The 19550-nt window shown below is 39.3% G+C and overlaps 1 protein-coding gene and 2 long non-coding RNA genes across 4 annotated transcripts in view; 1 reads left to right on the top strand and 2 right to left on the bottom strand.

Annotated features, from left to right (window-relative positions):
* Positions 1-280: 280 nt before the first annotated feature.
* Positions 281-17363, bottom strand: LOC138016534 (uncharacterized). The gene is made up of 2 exons (XR_011125827.1): positions 16177-17363; positions 281-1640 (listed from the first exon to the last, which is right to left on the bottom strand). It is a non-coding gene; the product is annotated as an uncharacterized lncRNA (long non-coding RNA).
* Positions 2167-3834, bottom strand: LOC138016533 (uncharacterized). The gene is made up of 2 exons (XR_011125826.1): positions 3636-3834; positions 2167-2721 (listed from the first exon to the last, which is right to left on the bottom strand). It is a non-coding gene; the product is annotated as an uncharacterized lncRNA (long non-coding RNA).
* Positions 4518-19550, top strand: part of LOC138016532 (uncharacterized) — a 29225-nt gene continuing 14192 nt past the window's right edge. The window contains exons 1-2 of one of the 2 annotated variants that reach the window (XM_068863701.1): positions 14285-14440; positions 14520-14678. The gene's annotated coding sequence lies outside the window, so the exon portion shown is untranslated. Of the gene's footprint in view, positions 4619-14284; positions 14441-14519; positions 14679-19550 lie in introns of those variants that run through there. The other variant, XM_068863700.1, reaches the window with a different exon arrangement.

Below are 19550 nucleotides of genomic sequence, written 5' to 3'. Positions count from 1 at the left end.
ATAGCGGATTCAAAAATATCCACTCTGGAGAGCGTATTCAAAAAGTTCCGGATCTCGGATTCGCCAGCGAATTCGCCGGATACGTGTGGACGAGTAGAGTTCCGGATTTGAAAATATCCATAAACGCCACAAAACAGTAATAACATTGGTTAAAACTGAGAAAAATAATCGTGCTGCACGTGCAACATGCATGTTAGCACTTATTTTTGTGGTACTCTGCATAACAGCGGCGCGAAGTCACTAAATATGAGGTTTAGACAACAAACTGAGGATACAAATGTGAACTTTTTGTTCTTTATTTTTACTCAGAAAGCGCTCGTACTCAAGTTATTTCAGGATACTTCGCCCATATTGTTCGACGTGAACGAGATGGAATAAAATGTGAAAAGTTATATTTTGAGATGCCTTAGTTTCATACGTATCGCCCGCGTTGTTGATCTTAAAGTCCCGAAGTAGTCGAAAGATAACGGCCAAATTCAGGTTGAGCACGTGAAGATAAATTTTAATGTTATCCGTGTAAAACAAATGACGGTTTTCATGCCTAGTTCGTTCCTGGATAGCAGCCAAACAATTTTCAGGTAGAGCGAGTTAGAGTCATGGCCAAGTAAGTTAAGCCAATTTTAGTTGTTTGACGATTATAACGTTCGTCCACGTGGCCTTAACAGTAATGAAGTCGACAAAAACTGGACTTGAAACAATGTTGTAGCCACCTGTGTTCGGTTTTACCCCTATGGAATACCCAAATGAAGTATCCCGAAACTGGTAGAATCTTTTCGCAACTTCCACTTATTTCATTCAAACGCGACAAAAACCTAGGCAACTTTTTAGTTAAAAGCGCGCTCAAAACTAACGAGCAACCCGGCACTTTCAAATGCGCGCGCTCACGATGCAAAGCTTGTCTTTTACTCTTAACACGAGCAAAATACCGGGATCTATGTGATCTGTTAAGATCACCGATCGTTTTACATGTACCTCCGCAAATGTCATTTATTGCATAACCACTACGTTATACAATAAATTATACATTGGCGAGACAGGTAGACGACTAGGCGACCGAAACCGCAAACACCTTCGCGATGTTGAGAAGAATGACAAGGTTGCGTCTAAGCCAGTGGCTCGTCATTTTAATCTCCCTAACCACTCCAAAAAAAAACCTGGCTATCTGCGGCCTTTCCCTTTATCCAGGTACGACGGAAAGCCGCAAGAATCTGGAACAAAAATTCATCTTCCAAATCAGCACCCTTAATCCTCACGGTATTAACGAACGCCTTTCATTTAACTAACGTATCCTATTTTTCACGGTGCCATGTTACCACCAATAGCGCAGCTTCTACTCTACTATAAAAACTACACATAACCCACACTTCCTCGATTCGCTCTGACGAAGGGCTAACGCTCGAAACGTCAGCTTTTAGAACCTCTGTACCGTGGTCAATTTACGTTATCAACTCCTTTGATAAAACCAAATTTTTGTATACTACTTCCCCACCGACGCAGCACCACAGTTTCTTTAGAAACTAACCCCTTTACCCCTAAAAATAGTTAAGAAGTAAAAAAAATATTTTCCAAGGCGAATGTCTTTTAACTGCACATACCTTCAATGAGTTGTGAGCACGACGAGATCTCTTGCGTGCGAAAACCTTTGAAAAGATCAAGGAGACCGGGTCATGCCTTCAACATCTTATGCCACCGACTCGGGTCTCGCGCGCACGGCCGCTCTCTACGCTTTAACGATAGGTCATCGCTGATGAAATGTAAAACAGAGCGCTTTAAGAAAAGTTTCTTTCTCCACATGTGCTTTCAAAGCTCATGGTCTCTAGCTGGATATTTTCCAACATTATTAGTTATCTGTAGTATATATATATATATTTTTATCTTATCGAAATTGTAGGCTGTAAAAGTATTCAATCCCTCGACAATATCACAATGCTAGGGATGTTACACGGCTTATATATGATAGAATCTTTTATGAGCCCCCAAGTTTTGTTGAAGCGAGAAGTCTAACTGTATGAATCGAGCAACAAGTAGAAAACGATATCGGAGTCTGAGTAGCCAATTAGAGCGCGCCTTCAATGTTATTCACTCTTTAGTATATCCTAGTATATACTAAATATTGGATAGTACAAACAAGCAATGTTGTAACAAACGCTCGAATAAAGCACCACATTTGAGTCTATCTGAAAGCCGCAGTCATCTTTATTGTCCCAGGAAATTATGTAAACCTGATCGCATGATTCAGGGTTTCATGATTAATTGGTCATCATACTACAAACTGATACAAATGTACTCAACCAAATGTGTTTGAATTCTAGTCTAAAACGTTTGGTTCTCGACTATGAAGAGTAGTTTTCGAAAAGCTGCAGGATCTCTTCCGGTCTAAATGACACTTTCGGCTCGGCTGGTTGGTCGCGATGTTTCTGCGGGAAAAACCGTTTGCCACAACTCTCCCACACCCAGCTTCCATAAGAACCGCCATGCAAGCACATAGAATCAAGCTCCGAATTAGAGGGGAAGCTTTCGTCGCAAGCGGCGTTTCTTTTGCATTCCGTTTTGCAATCCGAAATGCACCTTTTGTAAGCCTGGGTGGTCTTCATTTTGATGTCCTCAGAGGAGTCCATCATGAAAAATCGGGGGCGCCCACTGCAGCATGTGGCCAGCGTTAACAGAAACAGCAAAATACACCAGGTTCTCATTTGACAAGAATATTTTGGGATAAGGGATCTAAAGTGAGAAAAATAAAATTTATAGGTAATCGGCAATTGGTAGGCTAGTAATTGATAATTAATTGAAATTTGTGCCTTCTGTATATAACACTCCTTGATCACATGAATTCGTCGATAATAAAACAAATGACACGCAGTGAATTTTGGTTAAGAAGATCCTTCCACGGGAGGTATGATTTTTCAGCAGTGAATTAGTGAAAATTGTTGCCTTCCTCCTTCAACTCAGACTGAAGGCGATGTTGTGTGTTTTCTACTCCCTATGACTAATCGACTGGTGATTATTTTTATAGATAATCGATCTGTACTTTCCGTGGCAAAACAGATGGAAGTCAGTGATTTGAGAAATATTCAATGACGAAAGGACTGCACTGCTTCTAATCTCCTTTTGTCTTTACGTAATTCACTTTGTTGATTCTATTAACGCTTTAAAGCTTAGTGCTTTGAAATGATCTTGGTTTGCTAGCATTACAGACCGTGAGAAAAAAAAAACAACTCAAGGTCACCTGGCCGGGCTCATCATAATAAAATGGATCACATCTCACATCGGTGGATGAAAAACAGCCCACCCTCTCATCAAATTTAGAGAACGTGCTCCCCTTAACAGAAATTTGGTCGAAAAAATGCGTCTCGCGGTGAAGAAAGTGTTCTCACTTTTTTTGGAAGGATTGAAATACGAAACAATGCTCAGGGAAGTTAAGGCACGAAAGATTAGCCAAAATATAATTCCTATTTTAACAAGCTCATCCTTGGAAGAAGTACATGGTAAAAAATGTTATTGTGTCTGTTTATGTAGCCGTCTGAATTTAAAAAAGCTTTAAAGGATTTGTCATAGTTGTAATTTTCATGAACACTCAGCCACAGTGTTCTTTTGAACTTTGTTAAATCATAATTTATCAGGAAAATCATGTTTACCTTGTTAACAAATCTCAGGTGGAGATTTATCGTTTCTTTGAAGAAATCGTTCCTTTATGATCAGATTCTGTGGGAGTGAATCTTCGCGCAAATTGCAACACCAATGGTGATTTAAAGTCTTACAATGAATTTTATCTCTTGGAAACGGTCAACCCCTAACAAGAATGTTTTTCCCTCAAAATGAATTTTATATTGTTTGCCTTTCGACAGGAAAATTACACAATTGAAATAAATGTTGAGAACTAAAAGTTTAAATCTTTACGCTCTTTCTGTTTAAATTCAAGTTTTCTCTCGTTTGTTAATTTTACGATTTCCTGCAGTAGTTCAGTGTTGTCAACATCAGTGGACCTAATTGTTGACGCCCGCCTTTTACTGTTAGGCTAATTCTAGGGTAGACGTAAGTTCTTGTAATTTAACTGTACCTTCACCTTGTAAAAGCATTTGCTAAGGGTTAAACAATGGATCATTAATCACAGATTGACGCTAACCGGCTTTCGAACAACTCGGCTCTATTTACCACCTTGAATTTTCCCCACAAAATGCTGTTAAGTAAGTAGTTTGAGTGAGCCAATTGGACCGGCACAAATGACATATTTCCCTAAGAGGCAATGATTTGTTTGATCATGAAACAAATACCCCCGTTCTTTGAAGAAAAGTCTTGTCTTACGACAATGCCAAAATATTTAGGCGAATTGTAAAAAAAAACGATACTAAAACGATTAACATCAGTACTTTCAGTAAGGAGGTATTATCCGTTAAAAAACTTGCTGATCCAATCACTGAAGCACTAATTTCCGTTTACTAGAAGATTAAAATGCCTGGCGTTTATCCTCGTCGTCTGGTTGCCAGGGCTTAATGGTGAAAAAAAGATGAACAGTAAAGTCAAAGTCGATGATGGGATAAAAGAAATAACTATCTGAGAACGGCTGAGAAGGGATATTTCTTTGGGAACATATTTTCAACTGACCTTTCGGATACTGAAGGTACAAAACTGACGTGTAACATAACACATTCAAGAGTAAATCCATAGAGCGGGTATAATGGATTGCTGTTAACGACTGTCTGTATCCGATAGTTTGGTATGCTGAATTTTTTGCCGTCGAAATCCACCCCTTGTAACAAAATGTACCCAGTGGCTTGGTAAAGAGTGTTCTTTCTAGGGATAATTTCATTTTGGGTAGATCGCAAACAAAGCGTTGGTGTGAGATGCTGCATTTGTTCGTTCAATTACTGCTTCAGTAAGTCTAGGAGGATCAGCTATGGGCATATACACTGTATTTGTTATTGAAGCATCTTTAAACACTGATATATTTTGCAATTACTCCATGCCACTTCACTGAACAATTACCCGCCTTCTCTTTTGTAGTTAGGCAAAACAATTTTCCCAAACCCAAGCCGTTTGCTTGTAGCGAACTGCGACACCAATCGAGCCCACCCAATTTCCTTAGTTTTTCTTCGGTCGGCCATTGATCAGTACCCGCTTTTTAAATCCATTTAGCGCTATTTCTTATGTAAGGTCATTTAAAACGAGTTATTTCATTACCTGCAGCCTTAATTATACCCTGATGTGACTTTATTGTTCTATGTTAATTGAACCATCGGGGATGCGACGCGCCGTTCTACGATATCATTACACCAATTCAGGTATCCAGTGGCTGTGACGTCACTAAAAGAATGGGTCAAGGGCTCCATCAGAAACTAATGACCCTACCTTACCAGGAAAAAACGAAGCAGAAAAAAAATGTATCATTAAAAAGACTGGTTAGCCCGCGGCATTTGGAGCAACTGAGGTCCCCATTTCGATCCTCGGTGACTTGGAAGTGTGATCCGTATAGCTATAGCTTTAAATAACCGTAAAACGGATCACTGCTAGAGGAAGGAGGATAAAGGGTGAACCGTCGTCTTTCATTGACACCAGCCTCGTAGCTGAAGGAAGTACTGACGTTTAATAAAGCGCCTTTGCCTTTTTTTACCTCTGTAAGTGTATCTCTTGCCGGTAAAATCCGTTCTCAGGTTGAATCCGTTTTACCTAGGTTAAATTGGTGAACCTCATTTTGCCTAGGCTGAATACGCACTCAGATGAATTGAAGAAACCTTGTTTTGGAGCCTATGTGAGGCCTAGACAAAAAATATGTAGGGTCAAGTTAGGATTAGTTTTGCTCATTATACATGGATATCAATTGACTTATCATAGCCCGGAAAAGCTATTAATGAAAAGAACTGTTTTGGGTTGAGCGTGTCCGTGTTCGTGTTGTTGTGTGGGGAAGACACAGGACTGTAGAGCTGGTGGGTCCGAGTTCGAAAACCGGTTCTTTGTTCCCTTGATATGTTGCAAATTTGAGACTGAGTGAATAAGTGTTTGAATACAGAAACCGATAAGATGATACGGAACATTAAGTTGATGTGTTGAGATGCGTAAAACAGAGCTTGAGGGAGGGTATACGTGTTTCCAATTCTTTTTTAGGGGGGTTGATAGCTGCTTAAACTAGGTAGAGTGCATATTCAACCAAGGTAAAATGAAGATCACTAATTTAACCTATGTAAAAACGGATTCAACCCGAGCGCGGATTTGACCGACAACATATCGACCACAATTCGGCACACTTCGGTTACAAGGTCTCTAAATGCGACAAACACCCGAGCAAAGAGCTTGGGCTACCTGTGGAGCAATGCGGAGCTTGATCACGATAGGAAAATCTCTTCTTGGTCCTACTTTTTAAGTTAAATTTACATTTGTAAAATTTAGTGACTTGTCCACCGATAAACATATCAGTACATCGACTGGTTCTTGGGGGACTGGGGACAGGTATATTACATGTACCAAGTCAACTGGGCAAATTTACGGAGTGCGCAGGTCCCAAACTGAGGCAGCTGCGAAGAGATTATAAAGCAGCGAGATTACAGAGCTAAATCTTTCCTGAGCCATCAGTTCAGACGGGAACGCTCTCCCTTCCTGGGTTAGCTAAATGTTAATCCTGCAGGCAAACATTAGGTTTCCACTAGATATCAAACGAGCAATGGAGACATTGGCTCTGCTTGGTGGCTGTCATTATTAATGGCGAAAGGTCATACCGACGTCGGGAAGTAGTTCCTTCAGTGCAAATTGGATGAAAGAGAATGGTTTTTAACGACAAAATGCTTCGACCAATAACTGATCTCAGTGTTTCACTATGTTTTATTCGGATGTGCAGCGACGTAAATGCGACAATGGTCTTAAACACAAGCCGCTAATTGACTCTTAAGGTTTCGTCAAACAATGTGCACATAGCAGCTGCTTTCGTTAATTAAACCGAGAGTAAAACTCTGAATAGGATTGAGGTTTTTCAGTATTTAAGGTCCAATTCGTCCTTCACCCTCAATATTTGTTGAATAAGGCTACCAGCATTACTGAGAGTTTCGTTTATGGAATTTCTACCACCATTGTACTGATGGTGATTTTCAGCAATGTCATTTGAATTTCCTGGCCGCAGAATCTAGAGGCTTGAGAGGAAACGAAGGAGATCTCAATTGGCTTAGCTGAGGGGATTTAGTCGGTTTCTTTTTCTGAACTCTAAAACCTTTTATCTCCTGAATATTGGCTTCGGTCCGAAGAGAAGTCAGTGGTCAGGGCCTTAACCGCATCAAGTAAATCATACTTTTGATTTCAGTTGAAAGCTCATAAATTTAAGAGGTTGTTCATTGGCCTAGTTTGGACTTTTTTCACTGCTATCTTTTACGGCAAATAAATCATTGCTTTTCCTCTACCTGAACAATCTCTGAGTGTTCGTGGTTGCCGTACTGGATGTTGCCATGGAATAGGCAGGAACCAAGGAGTGTTCCCAACTGCTGAATGTAGTCAAGAGACAAAAAGACTTTGGATGAAAGAGGAATTCCACCATTGGGATAATCCGATTAAGGAAGTTGCCCCTCGATTGAAAAATAAAGCTATTTAGTGCGATGCATTCTCTACACCCGTTAACCTTAAGCTTCCTTTAATTAAGCCATTTGAGGCATTGCTCTGATTAAATTTATTTTATTTTTTTCTCGCTGATGAAGATCGTTTTACTTACAGACACAAAGCTCTGCAAACCAATTTTGTAGCAAATCGTTTATTTTGCAGTCTATTCCTCCGAACTAGAACTGTTCCTTCATTTGGCAAGTCTAACATTAGTCTCCAAAGACGAGACAGTTTCGTCTCACTGCCATTGACAATTGAATGGGGGTTTATGTTACATTTTGAAAATAACTGTACGCATGCTACAAGCTCTTCAAAAAATAATTGACGTCAGACTGTCGGGCTCATAGCTTATTCTCATTCATTCTTAACCTTTTACGCCCACTCCTTAACAATTTTGTCTATTTTGACAACAAGACGTATTATTCAATCAACGCTTTCTTGATGGTCAGTGTAATTGTGTATTAATTAGTTAGTCGCGCGCGCTGGAAATGACAAAACACTGAAAAACTGTGACACTTTCAATTACTCTTCTTGCGACACGCACTCGAGAAATAATTGTTAAAATTCGCTATTGGTTAGTTAAGGTTTAAAAACACAGCTCTAACGAGTCCTATTGACATTTTATTTTCTCAAAAGATGATCTTGTGTTTTGGTAAAGTATTGTCAATACGGTGCAAAGTTCGGTTTTTAAACCATGCGCCGTTGGTCTGAATTCTTGTCGGAGCAAAGTGCTGTGTATGGGTCAACATTTTTGGTAGCTTATCACGCAAAATTACCATTAAAAACAATCGTAAACACTTCATGACCTCAAGGAACTTTCCAGGCTTGTAATTGTCATTGGCTTCGCAGCAGGAGCTCATCAACACTCTCTAAGTGTAACATTCTCAATCGATTTTTAATGACTCGTTTCATTCACTAGCCTGGCTGTTATTTCAGAAAGAACCCTTTATTCTTTTCCCATAGGCATTAGTTTTTCCAGCTTCCTTACAAAGTGAGGATTTGCTATTTTAATTTATCAGTGAGAGAATACATCCGAACTGGTTAAACTAAAGCCAGTTGTTTTTTGTGTTGTAATAGATATCTATTCACTTGTTGTTATTTCCCGTTCCTCGACATCCTGATTACCGAGAGAGCAATTTCAGACTCGCGTTAAATCTTAACAACATGCGGTCAACGTCATTTCAACAATTTTGTGCACCTATAGGCATTCCGGTTTATCATCTTCGCTCCGTTTGTTAGGTTTCAGGTAATTCTTGATTTTCTTTACTCATTTCAAACATTCTCAGGCTTGCGCTTGTTAAGAAGGACATCTCGATCAATTGGAAGTGCAGATTATCAGATGAACGTGGGATAAAAAGTGTACGTTCAGTTGTTGTCGAAGTTCATGCGTTCGTAGAATCTTTTCATTAGATCTCAAATGAAGATATCACCTGCTTCTATCGTATCTTTTTTAAGAGGCATATAATGTTCAACTCTGATTTTTGAATAACAAAGCTGGTCATTGGCATCAGGTTAGGATATGCCAAAAACGCCCCCGAATTGATGGCCGTTTTAAGCGAGCGTTCCAACAAATAAAGCCCGTTTTGAGTTGCTTCCACACGGTCTGCAGTCTTAAACTGGCTGCTCTCTGTTTTTAGATCGTTGGATTGTTTGTTCACCTTTTTTTTCAGTTTCGTTTGTGTCGTCAAAAAATACTTTGTAGGGGCAGGATGAACATCCAAAGCACTTAAAAAAATAATAATAAAATAGTTAAATGAATACAACCGAAACAAATGTCGTACTCAAACGATTATTGAGAAATTTCAAAGGAAGGGGAAGGCGACTGAACAGTCGACGTAAATATCGCTGTCGAATATCGATCTGCTAAACGAGTTTCCCAAACTCCGAAGAACTGCTGCACTCATTGCAAATATTAAAAACTCAGTTTTAATACAATGTGGTTTCCAAACCTCTGGCCCGCTAATAAAAATTTTTGCACGTAGCACTGTTTATCCGAGGAAAGCTGTCAAAACGAGAACTGCATAAAGTTTTACTCTGTAGTTTTCGAGTCTTTTTTGCGAAGCTGTGCAGGGGATAATTATTTTCTTGTGGACTCGTTTCCTGTCTACTCTTCAGTGACGCTAAGTGGCAAATGCTTAAAATTTTGAATGTGTTTAACTCAGAAAGCACGAAACTAGTCACGTACGTTCTCAATGTCACGTCAGTTTTGGCAACCTGCTTTAGTTGTGGTTTTCAGTTATGAAAACGTCCCCACAGTTTCCTTAACACGTAGTAATCCATTCATTCGTTTTGGCAGCCTGCCTTAGTTATGGCGTTCGCAGTTATGAAAGGGCCCTGCACTTTCCTTGATGAAAAGTAAACGGTTCGAGCTTCGTCAAAACTATCCCGAAATATTTTTCACGGTTGATAACTAACTTTGTAGAGTTGCTTTCAAGAGTCGAAGCAAAAGATTCGTACTTAGTTCACCAGGTATTGGCAAGGTAGCGCACATATACCATAAGGCACATTTATCCCTGGAATAGAGTTATTACATCTTTCAGCAACCGGCCCCAGGAGGCTAATTTTCTTTCCCTTTTTAAAATATTTCAAATGACTCATTTTTTCGTCTAAATTGTCAAAAGTACAAGGCTTTACCACAGAATTTTAAACTGTGACTGTTAAAGTGGATTTTTTAACTGTTTGAAGTAATAGTTCTGAACGATTTCAATTGGAACACGAATGTTTTCATGTTTGAAGAACGCGAAAACGTTTTTCCTTTTTTATTCTGTTAACTGTTGCTACATGTTTCTACATGCACTCTGAAACATAATTATTTGGTAGTGGGGTTGATCGGGAATTCTCAGCACGTCATTATACCCCCCTGGTTGTCCCTGAACAAAGCTGTAATTTTAATGATTTGGTTGCTTTGAGGAGACCGATCTTGGTCGGTTTGGTGCATTGATCAAGCAAATACGTGATATTCGCGCAAACACATTTTAAAATCATTAGCTTGAAATAATTTGGAGTACTAAAATGAAATCAGTTTTTCCAGATGTGCCGTGCGTTCTTTACGAGCCGCAATCTTTACCATCTCATGAACCCCTAAAAACTCCTGATGCCCACTTTACACCTCACTGTTCCCAAAGAGGATAACTTGGTTCTGTAGTTAAACATCCTCTATTGGTTAATTGTGCGTTAGAAAGAGAAACTAGAGGATCATTGCAACAATTTGGAAACGGCCGGAAATCATCTCAACTGATTGTCTGCTGTATTCTATTAGTTACACAGAAAATCACTATTAAAACAGAATAACGTCATCTAAACGTAGCACACTAGCATTCCTTTTTCATTCAAAGGGTTGTCATTCAGTTGCTTTTGTGATAAGAATTTTTTCGAAGTGCTCATAGCTGCAAATTTAATTATCTACTTCCTTGTTTAGTTGGAGTCGAGTTCTTATTCAAGTGACTGATATAATCGTATCGCTATTAGGAGAATCGACCGTCATCCTATTCAAAGATCATATCCATATCGGACAGTCCTTAACTACCATGGGTCCCTCCATGTCGTACACAATGATAAATTCTTCTTACGAAAGGCAATAGAACGTGTTTCTGACGATATTGAACAATAATGGCTCTTGCAAGCAACTTCCGAGGTCAAAAAAACGAACTGTGAACCACTTATGCAAGTGACTCTCCCGTGAGCTTCCTGTTTACGACTTCACCAATAACTTCTGGCGTATTAGCTGAACTTGTTTCTAACGAGAGTAATCAATAATGGCTCTTGCAAGCAAATGATGTCATGACCAGAAACATGAAAAAGTCGTTTACAGCAAGACCCTGTAAAATCTTCATTCTCGCGGTTGCTTTTTCAGTGCTTTCAATGTTTTTTTTGCTTTCGGCAAAAGTGTTTGAATGAAACTAACATATCACGATTTGGCCACGATCATGCAGCACGTGTACTTGAAGAAATGATAGTGTTCTCATTAGCACCGCAGAAGGTAAAGGGGTTGACATTGTAAGGTCCGTACATGGCGGAAGAATAAAGAATGGGCTACAAAAGAAAAAAAACAAAAACAATTGTTTTTGTTTTTGTTTTTTTTCTTTTGTAGCCCATTCTTTATTCTTCCGCCATGTACGGACCTTACAATGTCAACCCCTTTACCTTCTGCGGTGCTAATGAGAACAGTATCATTTCTTCAAGTACACGTGCTGCATGATCGTGGCCAAATCGTGATATGTTAGTTTCATTCAAACACTTTTGCCGAAAGCTCCCAAGCATGACCGTAATAGCTTTGATTGCATTGAATTTAATAAGTGGTTAAGTCACTGCAGGGCAACGTGTTAAAAATTGGAGAAGGATGGGCTACCTCCGCTGCCCCGGCTTATGGTCGGTCATGGAGAGTCGAGTGGACCATTTATAATTTTCTAAGAACAGTTTATAATTTATAATAAGCCCGTTTTGAATATAGAGGATCGAAGGATTGTTCGATTCCGGCTAGAAATAATGAAGAATGCCCATCTGGCTTGGTGGCTAAACTTCCGTGGTCAAAAAAACGAACTCACAGTGAACCACTTATGCAAGTGAAAAAAGCGGATGAGCTTCCTGTTTACGACTTCACCATTAACTTCCAAAACTTCCCATTCTCGCGTATTACTTTTCAAGGAAAACCGCCATAGACCAATTCGCTTAACTCAATGTACCCAATTCAAATCTCTCGGGGTTAAGATTCTTTGCATCTTGCATTCTTTTGTTAAGCATTCACTATGGAAAAAAATGGAGAAAAGCGTTTTATTCCCAAAAAATTGAATTTTGTACAACATTGAGTTAGAAGAATTGGTCGATTACACACAATCCGAGTTTCTTCGAAGGATAAAATGTTCACGGCTTGTTAAAGAATCGGAAATGTGGGTGTAGGTTAGATTGCAACAGACTTTCTATTTTTCACGCCATTTTGCCTGGGATCTGTCACCTTTTAAAACGTCGTCCTTCAGTAATCTAAAACTTTTAAATGTTTTTGATTAAATGCACAATGTATATATGAAAATATATGTATATGAAACTAAACTCTTTAATTGATAAAAGATTAGCATCGAACACCTGACCTCCAAAAATGATCCTGCCAGAGCCCAATAAGTGAAATGAATTGTAATTTTTAAGAAGTACTTATCGCTCCAAGAACATGTAATTCTATTGGAATTAAAACTCCCACTCAGATCTCTTTTAGTGGCGCTACAAGTCAAATCGAAAATTTCCGAGTAGCCGGAGAAAAATACCTCGGAAAAGAGTGGAGAAACAACAAATTCAACCAGTCACAAACGATGTTATTCCGGCGGGAATAAAACCCGAAACCGATGGTGCAAGACTTGCACAGTTTCCTGGTCCGTTTTCCACTTTATTCATTTCTTTCACCTTTTTTTTACGAAATACACATACCTTACATCAACCTCACATACTACAAAGTCAATGATCAGTGATCACTGACTAGAAGTCATTGCGTTTTTCTCACGGGTGTTAGAGCTTGAAGTCTTCATTGGATGTCATAGTATATTGAGTATTATCAGCCCTACAACATACTTCAGATTTCCCTGATATTTTTCAGTTACGGGAGTGAGTCATGTATATGAAGCCACCCGGACAAAATACTGATTCAGTTGGTTCAGTGAGCAACAAGGGCGCTCGAGGGAGTATACACCTCTTCATCTGTCATTCAGTACTCGTACCATTTTTGTCATTTTTCTCTGTGTCTTTAGAGATTAGTTACAAACCGCAAGTTGTCACAAATTTTAATCTTTGAAAGAAAAACGCATGAAAGAGCTAAAGAGTTGCAAGACCATGGCGACAAAACGTTGGACGGTGCTGGATGTATCAAGAGAGAGTGGGATACAAGCTTCAAGTAGAGAAGGCTCAAGGCGACGTCTCAGAACTCCTGCGCCCTAGTTTCTGTCATGCTCACGTTTTAAGTGCATAAAGAGCCGATGTGCTGAGTCACCTTGCAACGCAAACCGGCTTTGTGAAGTAGCAATTTCTCTTTTATATATGAAGGCCTTATTTATATCATACTTCGACTGCATCAAAACACAAACGTTAGCAAACGTACTGTTACGTACTTAAATAACTATATGTAATTTGCGCTATAGAACCCGTTTGCCATTTTATCAGGCCTAAAGTGTTGTCCGCATAAGGAGGATTTATTTTATCTCCAAAACGAATTTATTGGTGTTTATCCAAAAAGCCACACACAAGGCATCGCCTCTTCTCCGATCCCCCTGTGTGAGGTTTCTCAATCCGGCGGAGTAAGCTCTTAAAGGCGACATTATGGCGGAGAGCCTTTAGTGACTTCAGGCCAAAATGGCGATATCCCAGCTTTAAGAACTCGCAGCTTGAACATTCTTCAGCTTATTTTTGGGTGTAAATGGACAGACCGTCTTTCAAATAGACGGTTTTGATGCAGGTGATTTTTGTGGTATAATCTATTTTCTCCAACCGCTCTGCTATTCATTTACCTATCAACTCTCCTGTCTTCCTTCGTTACCCCCCTCCCCCACTAATTACACTACTTGCCATGGCAAAGTTTTAATGCGAATGTGGAAGCGAACGTTTTGTCAAAGTGGGAGAGGGCGTGCCTGAATGTTGACGTGCTGAGTGTGCTCAATGCATTCGATGAAAAATATTTAAATTGTCTCTGAGATTAAATGATGTTGACGAAAAACGTCCATATATCTGTCCACAGGAAATGAAAGCAACTTCGTGTTCTTGCGTCGCCGCTCATGCACAGTGGGTCTAACATGGAGGCGTTCGATTGTATTTTCAAGCGCCAAAACGTGGAAACGTACTCTGGACTCGAAGCCATTAATTAGGTTTTATCAATAGTGGACATAATTTGCAGGTAAATCCCTTTTATTCGAGCGCTCGTTTGCTTAGCTGTTGATTGAGGGTATTACTTAACACAAGCATCAACGTAATAGGATATGCCATGAACAGAGGTTTCAACAGATCAAGATTAACACAATATAAAGCTCGAACCACTCTGTTGACTTAGCACGGAACTACGTACGTTGGGGGATTCACGCTCTCTCAGGAGTACGTTCAAAGCGAAGAATATAAAGCTTTGTCAAAGATTTGAGGTAGGAAAAGTTATTGTCAATAAGATGAGTAGGTAAAATTTCCTTGTTGTTCTTTCCCTAGGTTGAAAAATCCAGGGTTAACTAGCTCAAAGGTCCATCTTGCATTCAGTGCGTGTCACTGAGCTCTCCTGTATAGCAGTGTAAGGGTAAAATGCTGATGTTTTGTCAACTAAGTTGTTTAATACAAGCTCAGTGAATGAGATTTTAAAACACTAGATTCTATAATGCAAGGTCCAAACACACGTGACCCAATATTTGCCATTCATTTAAAGAAAAAGAGCAATTCATAGTCGGTTATTGGCATTACACACCACGTCTCCAATTGACCATTAAAAGCATTGTTTCTCTGTATCTGTTGAAAAAACACGCCTTATATTTCTTTTTGTTCGATCAATAGTTGAATCTGATATGAACATAAATGGTTTTCAAAAGTCGTGTTTTGATAGATATCAATCACGAAAAACTGGATTGATTACCAGCGCTTTCAATCTGTGGTACATCGGCTGAGTTACCTCAAAAGGATATCCTGGCTGTCTTTTACAGGAAACGCTCATCTTTGCTGATTTTTGTCGCTAAGGGCAGCCATTTTGAAGATAGACCTCTCTTAATAAACATTGAACCAAATAAATGATCTAAGGCTCTTGAACAAAGACAATTATGGCAAACATTATTCTTGCTTTTATCATAGTTGAAATGGCTGACACTTGTCTCGTTTCCGAAACCTCAAGTCGCTGGAGAAGCAAAACTTACACACTTTGATGCGAGAGCCTAGAAAAGTGTTTATCACAGTGATGTCCTGTCGATTGAGTGACTCTTTATTCTCCGATAAACTGATCTTCAGAAAACCTTAAATTGTATTTCGGTTAAGGCATCCTAATCGAAAAAAGTTATGTCCGTCCCTTCGTCGGCTTCGTCGGCCGAAGGGGCAGTTGTAATTAATTAAGAAGGAAAAGTATGCCCTCTATGTCTGTAGAAATAATACTGAACACAACAATTAAGACATATGCGACTCAAAATGCGGTTTTAAGTGGCTCATATTTGCCATATGTCCCCGTTTTCTTCTTCAGGTACATTTCGAGGGTATTTTGGCTGGTTTCCGGATTTGACGCTTAACTTAAACTGAAACTTTTTAAAGCTTTTTTGCTTTTTATATTACGCTGATTTGTTCTCTTCAGTTCTTGGATCGAACTTAAAACCAGCAGGCCTTCGTCGTTGCTTGCTAGTGTACCGGACAAAGTGTTTCTAACAGCTATTTTAATTATGATGATTTCTAAGGCTGAACAAGGATCATTATGAAGGCTTTGAAATAGGCGTAATCGTATCTTGAGTTATATATGGAAAAGATTTCCCATTCTGGACTCTTTTCACCTGTTGTCATGTCAGACAAAAAGAAAAGGGCGGACGAGCCTTTTGGGACAATAGCTTCTTTGATGGAGCTGTTTGGGGATGATTAATTTATGGCACTCAGCACATCTATCATGAGCTATCTTCTACTCACGTGTTACTGCGCCTAGTCGGTGGAGGCATGAACAGTCCGCTAACAGGTTCTTGTTGACAGCAAATGCCTGCTGCAATACTTCAAGGCGCCACATGGAATCACTATCTCTTTCCTGAAAGATCCGATCGTAGACAACAAGCTTGAATAAACATGACCCAGTCTTCGCAAATTAATCTTTCTCTAGTTTCTGACAAATTTTCGCACCGCAGGAAACGTTGTCAGTCTCAAAGAATCTACAGCCTTTGAATTGTAATTTATGGCGACAATGAATTGTTCTTTATGAGTATAACCAGACAATGGTAACAGTCAATACAACACCTATCAACAATTACAATACTTTTGTTTTGTCTGATAAGACATCATTCGTTCGATTGAAAGAAATCGCACGCGCCAACCGACTGTCAAGGGAAAATATCAGTGTGCTGATGGTTATGTCGTGTGTCGTTACAATCATTGTAATTAGAGAGTGCTTTCATGGGCATTCCATCTACAACATCCGTCATAGCTTCCAGAACAAAAGCAAACCGATCAAGAAAGTCGGCGACTTTTCCCGAAGAAGAACAACTCCTTCATATTACAAGGTCATTTTCCAACTGCTTTGCCCTTGGCCAAAACCAAAGTATGTCCACCAAACCATCAGCATATTATTTTAATACCAAATGTTAACAGGATTGTTGGTTACAAAGGCACATACACGTACTTGTTTTAAAGTGCAAAAGGATGTGGGAACACAAAATTTAAAGTATTCTACATTTTTGGTATAGTTTGTGTTTTTGTTGTTGTAGTCCATGCATTTCTGCAGGTGAGACATACCAATCATGTTTGAGTCTTCAGCTTTTCGGATTTGACTTATCATAATAAACTACACTTTGTCACACAAAAAAGAACCTTCCTTAGGTAAATATTTGAATGCAATGTCAACGCCCTGACATTTATGGTCCATAAGTATTTGCTTCAGGATTTGTCTAGAAACATATGGTTTGTCTGAAAGCTATGGCCTAATGCACTGACCGTATTTAAGACTCCTTGCTTCCAAGAGATTCAAAGGGGTTGAAGCCACTTTTGGTTGAAAATTTCTGAAAATTTATGTCTCTAAGTAAATGCAGTTGTCTGCTTTACGTTACGTTCAGGGTAGTTGCAGTGGTTCGGACGAATGCTTTACCGGTTCTTAAAGGAAATGGCTAAGGAAGTTTGTTAAGGCTGTGCTGTTTAATAAATCTGCTGAAAGGATTTAGCAAAAATACGTTTTATGGTCATGAATTAAATCGCGCCAAATCCAAGCCATAACAGCTTAATGGGTGTCCCTCCCCCTTAGTCTACTAACAATGCTTGGGTTTTATGTTATTTATTCCTTGTTTTAAAATCCATTAAGTTGTTTGAAAGAGGAAGGTTTATTGTTCGATCAGCGGAGGGCGATGCCATATTTTCGCCCCTTAGTCTAGGACGGTTTTATTCTGATGCCATTCAATCGGTGTTTTAAAATCCTCCAGGTCACTAAAAAAGACTCGTCCGATGATGAATTGGGGGTGAAGAGGAATAATGGAGCCATTTTGTGGGGCGGAATGTCCGGAATAAGAACATTTTTTTTAACGGAATGATGACTTCTCTTTTACTGGAATAACGGCATAAAGAAAATTTTCGAGCAGGAATAATGGAGTTATGAACACCCGATCTTGAAGTTATTCTTCTTCACCACCCGATGATGAAGCAATTCAGTGTAAAAGCCAGTTTACAATCCACTTTTCCCTGTGATAGTCAGTTCTGATAAATGATTCTGCTGTACTGAATCAAACCGTTGGCCCCGTCTCACAACCCTTCAATGTTCATAATCCTGTGGGATGTAAAAGAACCCACAAACTTGTCGCTAAGAGTAGGGCACGTAGTTCCCGGTGTTGTGGTCTGTCTTCTGTTGTGTATCATGGTTGAAGGGTAAAAAGGGGCCACAGTAATCTGCGCAAGCTGTTGTGGCGCTCTGTCAGCTTGACTGGCAAAGTTAAATAAATAAATCATATAATAAATAATTTTTCAAAAAGAAACGTCACAACTGAATTGCAATTAAATTTTTAAGGGTTAAGCATGCCATCTCTTAGTCATTAAAATCCTTGAACATTTTCAACTCGATACAAAGCTCTAAAAGCTTTTCCACTGATAAGTTTAAACTGAACATGAATGAGGACCTCATTTTAATCCTAAATCATTTTATTCGTCTCTTATTGTCACTAAAAAAAATACATATAGATATATTTTCCGGTCTCGTTTTTCCATTCACCTTGTCTGCGGTCTCCCTTTCCTTCCGAATTATTTCTTCCTGGGAAGATAATTCCTGGAGTTCTAACAATCTTCCTACGAAGTAATTAACCGCATTCTTAGTGTGCTTTCCGTCTGTAAAAACAAATAAAAACCATAGTGGAAGATCTAGCAAACCACTAAATTTTCAAGTTCAACCAAATGCTGCCCTAAGCTGCCACTTCGTTAAAGAGGATTTTTCTAGAATTCGATTAATGCCGTTGTATTCAGTGATTTTATCACAATACACAATTGAATGGCTAAAGAATTAACTCTTCCCGAAAAAAAGACGTTTTGTCGTTGTGATTTAAGAATTAACGTCATACCCCCAACTTACTCTTAAACAATATTGGCAAGCGCCCAACTCGAGCTTCTGGCTGGTCGCTACATGATCTACCTTGCTCCTGTTCAACGCAAGTTCCCACCGAAACATAGTTCTGGCATACTGTTCAGGATTCACCGCAAAAAAAAAACTTTCAAGGTTAAGATTTTTGAATTTGACGAGGAGATTGTCTCTTATAATCAAATGAACAAACCTCGATCTCTCTGCCTGATCGGTTTGTCTCTAGATGATCATAATTGTTTCAATTTGGTTAAAGCCGGATGTTAATATCCTAGAAATTTTGAACAAGATGAGACAGTGTTTGCTGTTATAAAACGTCATTGTTCTTCTCTTGGCCAATTCTTCCGCTTTTTGAAAGATTTCGTTCTTATCTCAGATGAATTTGGCGAAGCTTTAGATTTCCTCTTCAGTGTTCTATGACCTCATCTTCTTTCATCTATATATTCTACATCCACATCTACATATTTCAGCACTCGGCAAAGTCCCCTCTTGACTTATGGCTGATTCTGCTTAGGTGGCCTCATACACCACAAGCCTTTTTTAGAGACATTACCGCCAAGCCCCGCCACTTCTGCTACTCTTCTCGAATAGTGCGTGGGTTCTTTAACGTCCCACGGGGAACTTATGGACGGTTTATAGTCCTTATCCGAAAGTCTAACCATTTGCAGATCAAATTACAAAGGCAGCACTTTCTCCTCAGTTATTTTATGATCCTGAGTATTGATCCGGCCGGGGTTCGAATCCG

Source organism: Montipora capricornis, chromosome 9 (assembly GCF_036669925.1).
Source record: "Montipora capricornis isolate CH-2021 chromosome 9, ASM3666992v2, whole genome shotgun sequence".
Lineage (NCBI taxonomy): Eukaryota > Metazoa > Cnidaria > Anthozoa > Scleractinia > Acroporidae > Montipora > Montipora capricornis.
Note: the sequence above shows the minus strand (reverse complement) of the source record. Positions and strands in the feature narration are given on the sequence as shown.